General features: G+C 44.1%; 1 non-coding gene across 1 annotated transcript; it reads right to left on the reverse strand.

Moving 5' to 3' along the window:
• Nucleotides 1–380: 380 nt before the first annotated feature.
• On the reverse strand, nucleotides 381–489 carry LOC128839895 (U6 spliceosomal RNA). The gene has a single exon (XR_008445550.1). It is a non-coding gene; the product is annotated as a U6 spliceosomal RNA (small nuclear RNA).
• Nucleotides 490–6795: the final 6306 nt, after the last annotated feature.

A 6795-nucleotide genomic window follows, 5' to 3' on the forward strand; every position in this document is an offset into this window, starting at 1 on the left:
TTACTAGAAAACGATCACGGCTGACACCACTGTTGGCAGTCTTAACAGGCAATGGAAGCTGGACTACCCCTTCACCTTGGTCTCCTCAAGGTCATGGCTCAAACAGTTTGGTGGGGCATTTTGAGGAAGCTTGTAGTGTTTCTAATGCAGCTGCACCTGCTCTGGGGATAAACAGGACACTCGGTTTCCTGGTGCTCTTTCCAATAATAACAAGCACAGTCAACATCACAAAAAATATGTTTTCCTTTTAATTCTAGTCTATGTCCAGATCATGGATTAATCACTTCAACAGACAGCACCACTAAGGTAGTATAATGCTCTCTCAATGGCACTTGTATCAGCTACTATAGAATAAGGTATCGTATTTATGGACAATGTCGAATCCAGCATTTCTCCTACAGCCTGATGCTGGGTCATCCTTGCACAGGGGCCACATTAATCTTCTCTGTATAGTTCCAATTTCAGTATATGTGCTGCCGAAGTGAGCACAGTGGTATAGTGTTGTGATCCTATCAGATCTCAAAATAACTGGCACTAGAAAAGGTTCAGAAAAGGGCAACTAAAATGATTAAGGGTTTGGAACAGGTCCCATATGAGGAGAGATTAAAGAGGCTAGGACTCTTCAGCTTGGAAAAGAGGAGACTAAGGGGGGATATGATAGAAGTATATAAAATCAGGAGTGATGTGGAGAAAGTGGATAAGGAAAAGTTATTTACTTATTCCCATAATACAAGAACTAGGGGTCATCAAATGAAATTAATAGGCAGCAGGTTTAAAACAAATAAAAGGAAGTTCTTCTTCACGCAGCACACAGTCAACTTGTGGAACTCCTTACCTGAAGAGATTGTGAAGGCTAGGACTATAACAGAGTTTTAAAGAGAACTGGATAAATTCATGGTGGTTAAGTCCATTAATGGCTATTAGCCAGGATGGGTAAGGAATGGTGTCCCTAGCCTCTGTCTGTCAGAGGGTGGAGATGGATGGCAGGAGAGAGATCACTTGATCATTGCCTGTTGGGTTCACTCCCTCTGGGGCACCTGGCATTGGCCACTGTCGGTAGACAGGATACTGGGCTAGATGGACCTTTGGTCTGACCCGGTACAGCCTTTCTTATGTTCTTAAAAGTCAAAAGGCCAGGTCAATACTCAGAGGGGAGAGCCACATTGGATACTGGATGACCTTCCTAACATTGCAAACACATCAGCTGAAAAGGAATCCATTTTGGTCTTCCCTTCCCCACTAACAAAAGCAGCAATTTCTTCAGCTTCACTCTCAAGACCTAGTAGCTTATTATCTGTATTTCTTACAGGAATTGGGTAGGATAGACACGATTGTCCTTTTTAGGAGTCACCAATCACATTTGCGGCAAGACTGGAAGGAAATATCAACTATCCAGGTAGGTTTATCTTTAGGGACCTTCATGGCATACCTATCTGACTAATATTTAGAGTGTACAAAAACATAGTGCAGGCAAGGAACTGACAAACGTTCATTCCTTCTGAGGGTGTGTTTTATGGGGCAATACTAAGAGAGTGTGGCTGCATAGGCTGATAGCCACATTTCTCACTGTCTTGGGCTCATACATATGATGTTAAAACAGGAGAATGATTCATACACTTTAAACTTCTACCAGGGCAAACCTACATTAGGTCAATGTTGCAAGGAAGGCATATTGGCAATCCTTGTTTTGCAGTTCCCTTTAGGGAGAGGCGCACTCTGGCTACTCTGATCAGTTCATTAATGAAGCACTGAGAGAGCTTGTTTGTAATGGTACTCTCTGGAGGCTTGATCATCATTGACTTGAATGTTACAGGATCAAGGCCTTGCTGCACATGAAGTTAGATCCTGGCACACACTTAGCAGGGAACCTAGTTATTTACTAATTATTTCAAGCAGTCTTCTTGGAAAGCTACTCATTTTTAAAGTTGAAAGTGTCTCTTGGGGACTCATCTTCTACTGGCTTTAGACCACGGACAATTTCTCCTCAAAATAAGCTTTCCAACTATTAGCTGCAATAACTGGTGTTGATTGTTCATTTCCCATCATTCATACAATACATTTTTGGCATAGGATATACAATCTATTACTTATTTGTGTTACAGTAGTGTTCAGAGGCACCAACTGAGATTGGGATTCCATTTTGCTAGACATTGTCGGGGGGGGGGACCCACATAGTAAGAGGCAGTCCCTACCCTAAGGAATTTATAATCTGAATAGACATGACTGACAGATGGTGCGGAAAAAGAAATATCCCCATTTTGCAGGTGGAGACCGAGGCACGGACACATTAAGTGATTCCCCCAAGGTCAAATTTTAAGGCTATGGTAGAGTTAGAATTGAACCTATATCTCTTGAGTTCCTGATCACAAGATTATCTTTCCTCTCAAAAACCTACATAATAGGATAACCACCCCTACTTTTCTTACACACTGTACATTTCACATAGCTCTGATGGACAGGCAACGGCAAGCTAAGCAAATGACTGTAAGGACAGGGAGCACATAAACCAAATTTTTGTCTGTCTTCTTGAAACATCAGCTGTTCTGTTAACTTTTCTAGATCTAATGATGGAAACCGTAACCTACTATTATAGTCACGGTCTGCAGCAGTTAACACTAGCTTGAGCTGACTCATCTCCATTATTTCTCTTGCATCTATTACATGTGTAACAGGTATTCTTAGTGTGTGTGTAAAGAAATGCAAGTTACAGTAAACCGTTACGTTTGGAAAGCTTTATTCTTCAGCTGCATCAAACGGCAAGCAACAACAGCACACACTGCTACTGTACCAGTCTCATTCCACACCTTCTTTCCAGGTCTTATTTATTTTATTTATATGTGAAACTGTAAATAGCATTTTATAATGGATCCTGCATGCCAGGCCAAGCCCAAACCTTCCCAGAGTTTGCAGTCTAAAGCCTGGCCTGAGATAGTCAGTGGAAAGCTCCAAATTGGCTACAATAGAAGTTGGAGCACATGTGAAAGACATAAATGGGGACAGATGGTACAGTGAATAAAGTGGGGGCGTAGGTGAATATCACTGGTGGGGCTCACAAAACCAGGTCGGCCTTCAGAAGCTATTTGCAGAAGAAGAGGAAGGAGAAATGTTGTAAATTAATTGTGAGGCTGGACCAAATCTAAAGGGAGCTGTCACAGAACATGTAAAGATGCGAGTAAGAGGAAATGGAGGGACTAATTCAACCTTGGTGCAAATCAGTGCAAGTTTCACCGAAGTTGCTTCCCTCCAGGGTTGAAATATGATCTAAAGAGAAACTGTAAGATGAGACGCTTGCAAAGTGACGGGAGCACTGTGGAAAGAAAGGAAGAAATGAGGACAAAGAGGAAGGCAAGAATGGATCTGCATAGTGCTTCGAAGATGACAACGTGAAGACAGAGCTATATGCAGAAGAAGATGGGAAGCCAATGTCGATGTTCAAGAAGGTAGAGAAATTCACAGCACACACACGCTCTCCTGCACAAGTACCCCTGTCACCTTCTGTGAACACTGGACTGATAGCAGAAAACCTTTCAGAGCACAAGCAACTTTAAGACTTCATCAACAAGCTTTTTTTTCAGTCAATCACTTGGGGCTCATAATATCCTTGGTCCGGCTGTCAGTTTCTCTGTAGGAACCATCTCATGCATCGCCACATCATCTTTCCCCATCTTGGAAAGTTCTGGAGGAAATGGCTCAGTGCAATTAGTGCTTCCTTTGGTTTAATGTTGTTTGATGTTTCTAGTTTCAATTGCCATTCATCTCCAGCCTGTACCTTGCCCTGGTAATGAAATATTTTCTTTGTTCATGGGACCGTATGTCAATGGATTGCTATGTAGGATAACAGCGCTCACCCAATAAATGATATTAAGTGTTACTAAAATAACATAATTCCACAAATACGGATTGAACATGTGGATGGATATAAATCTGCAGTGTATGTGGTATGGCATTGTCCTGTGCGGCAGAGTCCCCTGGTAGAAGCTCATGTGCATTCTAATGGCTAGGCACAATTTGGCTGAATCCAGGGGGATACAGAAGCCTTGGGCCTGACCCTCTTTTGCCTTGCAGTCTTTGTAGTCATTTACACATATAAATGAAGTGTGAATAACTGCCATTAATTTGATAGCCTTTTATACCTGCTTTGAACAAGTATAAATGACTTCACAAAGGTGCCTAGGAGCAGAGGTACATATCTGCATTTTCTTGCTTCTACAGATATATGCTTAAACCTTAATAGTAGGATAAACGCAATATTTATGATTAAATAACAAAACGTCTATAGATACTGAAATTTGCTAGATTTATCTATGCTGTGTTGTAAGTACATAGAATCTCTGATATACATCTCATATGTGTTTAATTTCCCCAGACCATTTCTCTGTGTAAGACACATCTCACTGTCAGGCATGGCCAGATGCACTGCACCTGAGCTTATCATGTGTGAATATGCAAAAGATGTTTAAGATGTATGTTAAAGTCCTATACCACTGTAATGTTGTGGCTCTCTGGATTTGCATGCTTGCTCATTTAAATTATCATCTGGTCTTTAGATCTGCTGAGGGTTAGGCAGAGGAAATCTACTACCCATTGGTTACAAAAAATATGTCTAACACTTTTAACATGAAGTCTTTTCATTATGTGAAGATTATTATTGACTATAAGTGTCTGGACGCAGTGAGATTCTCTAGCTAAGAAATCAAAATGATTATTGTTACTACCTAGACAAGGGGCAGGCAAACCTTTTGGCCTGAGGGCCGCATTGGGTTTTGGAAATTGTATGGAGGGCCGGTAAGGGGAGGGCGGGCGTGGGCCAGCCCTCACCCCCTATCCATCCCCCCCGCTTCTGGTCCCCTGACAGCCCCCTCGGACTCCTGGTTCATCCAAACCCCCCTGTTCCCTGGGACCCCTGCCTCCCTGCTCTCTGACCCCCTCCAGAACCCCCGCCCCTGACTGCCCTGCACTGCCCCATCCAAGCCCTCCTCTCCTTCCTGACTGCCCCCCCCAGGACCCCTGCCCCCGCCAACCACCCCTTTTCCCTGACTGCCCCTGGAACCCCTGCCCCTGACTGCCCCCTGCCGCCCCATCCAACACCCCCTTCCTTCCTGATTGCCCCCCCCAGGACTCCTGCCCCCATTCAACCCCTGTTCCCCACCCTCTGACCGCCCTGACCCCTATCCACACCCCCTCACCCTGACCACCACCCCGAACTCCCCTACCCTCTATCCAACCCCTCCCTGCCCCCCGCTCCCTGCCCTCTTACCGCACTGCTTGGAGCACCAGTGGCTGGCAGCACTACAACCGCGCCGCCTGGTTGGAGCCAGCCATGCACCGTGCAGCACAGAGCACTGGGTCAGGCAGCCCCAGGAGCTCGCAGCCCCACTGCCCTGAGCATTGCGCCGGCGGCGCAGTGAGCTGAGGCTGTGGGAGAGGGAGGACAGTGTGGGAGAGGCTGGGAGCAAGCCTCCGGGGCCAGGAGCTCAGGGGCCTGGCAGGAGGGCCCCGCAGGCCAGATGCAGCCCGCGAGCTGTAGTTTGCCCACCTCTGACCTAGACTGTGATGATATGCCACACACAGATTATACATATCAAATTTTATATCACAATGGAGAACTTTGCCTTTTAGGTGTGAAAATTTACATCCTGATTTCTATATATTTTAGTAGCAGATATGTCATTCAGCTATTCAACCAAGAAAAATAATGCATAGGGTCAAACACCACTGGTGCTGACCTAATAGACTTGTTTTATCTATCTACAAAGAAGTCTGAACTATCAATACAAGTGAAAATCACGCTTATTCTATTATTTTTTAAATTTAGAGAACAGCCAGTAAGGGGGAAAAAAGACACCAACACACACACAGTGTAGTGCAAGATACTCCCTAAAAATTTCCATCAGAGCTGTGCAAAAATATTCTCAACAGTGGCCAGGCAAGATGGGCCAGATACTCATCTGATTTAAATCAGTTATATTGCAGCCACACCGATTTACACTAGGTGAGGATCCCCTTGTTGCTGAGGATGTGCCTAAAGCATAAACTTTTGATGTGCACTTCTTAAGACATTTTTGTGGAAATGAAAGGCAGTTTCCAGGCATTTTGCCATGATAATGGCAAGTGTACACTAGGGAAAAATTCAGGATGTTGTCCTAGGTGTGGAATCACAATTTTTCACCATTAAACACTATTTTTGCACACAGCAGTAGCAACAGTTAATCCATGACCAGTTTCGGCAATGCTCACAAACATCAAGGTCTTTGTACGTGAGTGCTCCCAAAGTGGGAACGTATAGTATCACTCAGCTCTTAGCCCCTCCCTCCTTTGCGTTGTCCTCAAGTTGTTCCATCCACGTGTTATTTAATGAAGAATGTCACACATTCCATCTTTTCTCCACTTTCTGGTTCTTTCACTCTCAGAAACCTGTAGCACAGCCGTCATCTTTCCAGGTAAAGACAATAGAACAGGGAGAACCCATGTCAATGCTATTCCTTAAATTAGCCACAGAAGTCGCTGTTGAGCAAAGGGAGGCAATCACTGGGCCTCACCCCTTGCTTCTCCAAACTCTTTCAGAAGGACACTCAAACACAGACCAAAGTATCTGTCCATATACATTGGAATATTCACAACTCAGGGAGGAGCTTAATATCAAAATAGTGTGTTTGAGGTATTATTCCATTGCATTGGGGGAGATTACATGATGGCAAGTACTATTAACAATATGGTAGCTATTGCATATCACTACATTATTCTCTGGCGTGTGTTACCTTGTGTGTATGGAGTCAGGTTTATTCCTTCTGTAGT

This window comes from Malaclemys terrapin, chromosome 6 (genome assembly GCF_027887155.1).
Source record: "Malaclemys terrapin pileata isolate rMalTer1 chromosome 6, rMalTer1.hap1, whole genome shotgun sequence".
Lineage (NCBI taxonomy): Eukaryota > Metazoa > Chordata > Testudines > Emydidae > Malaclemys > Malaclemys terrapin.